Source organism: Penaeus monodon, chromosome 29, assembly GCF_015228065.2.
Source record: "Penaeus monodon isolate SGIC_2016 chromosome 29, NSTDA_Pmon_1, whole genome shotgun sequence".
NCBI classification, from domain to species: domain Eukaryota; kingdom Metazoa; phylum Arthropoda; class Malacostraca; order Decapoda; family Penaeidae; genus Penaeus; species Penaeus monodon.
Genome location: NC_051414.1, coordinates 26,343,150 through 26,344,417, shown reverse-complemented (window position 1 = coordinate 26,344,417; position 1,268 = coordinate 26,343,150). Strand labels below are relative to the sequence as shown.

Sequence of the window (1,268 nt, the reverse complement as noted above, 5' to 3'; positions counted from 1 at the left end):
AGTGATTTACTCTTCTTTAGATGATGTCATTTTCTTCTTTGTCTAAATAATTACTGGAAAATAATCTTAAAGGACATTCTTCACGTGTTTTGATTGTAATTTGCATATTAATAATGCCATCGGCGTACGAGTGAATAATAACTCTGACTTGGACCGGGCCTACACTTTCTCCAGTATTTTCGATTACCGAGTTGCAAACTAACCATGAAATGCTAAATCGCTGTAATGTGGCTTTCGGCCAATCTGCAACGATACCGCACTAACTAAGCGAAAACATGCAAGTATTTTTACATATGTATGTTTATATGTACCGGGAGAGGGCGCTATAAGGCACCGTCAGAAAGTGAGTAAAAGTGATGTAGTAAGTAATAATAAAGGATGATAATCAATTAGACATCAGTATAAAATAAACAAGTATCCGTAGTGTCCATATTACTTATCAACAACTGCACCATATTCTGTAGCTGTAACCCTTCCACAGGAGATGGCCACAACCCACATGAGATCAAGAACAGGAAGAGAAGAGAGAACGGGAAGCGAAGGAAAACTGTCACGAAATGAAATGCAAGGAGCAACACCAATGTTTAAGAAACAAGTAAATTCTCCACAGCGAGCGCGCGCGGGTGAATGGCACGGTGCCAGTGGCTCGCGAGCGGGAAATGCGTCCTAGCGACCACCATCGCCAAAATTACGCCAAGAAGGAAAAGTCGCGGAAAAGTGAAACGAGGGAACCGTGTCCTGTTGAAGAAGGCGATTCGGACACAGGCGACAGTGAAGAGGAAGAAGGCCTTAGTCAAGGAGAAGACGAAGGGGAGGAGGAGGAGGAGGAAGAGATTTCTCAAGGAGAGGAAGAGCAAAGCCAAGAGGAGGAGGAGGAAGAACAAAGCCAAGAGGAAGAGGAAGAACAAAGCCAAGAAGAGGAAGAGGAAGAACAAAGCCAAGAGGAAGAGGAAGAACAAAGCCAAGAGGAGGACGAAGAACAAAGCAAAGAGGAAGAGGAAGAACAAAGCCAAGAGAAGAAGCTGAACAAGCCAAGAAGAGGAAGAGAAAGAACAAAGCCAAGAGCTCAGTGAGGAAGAGTCACAACAAAGCAAGGGAGGAGATAATGTAATCATATATTTTACTCAACTAACATTATGAAATTCTTATTGAATATATCGTAATATACTTGAATATAAGAGTAATTTCCTTTAACTTTAGAAACTTTAAGTAGGTGGTTGCCGACTTTGAACAATTATTATTTTATAATCAGATTCCTCGTTCATTAT

The 1,268-nt window shown here is 41.2% G+C and overlaps 1 pseudogene; it reads left to right on the top strand.

Annotated features, from left to right (window-relative positions):
• The window catches only part of LOC119591661, a 3,700-nt pseudogene extending 2,523 nt beyond the window's left edge, over nt 1-1,177 (top strand).
• Nucleotides 1,178-1,268: the final 91 nt, after the last annotated feature.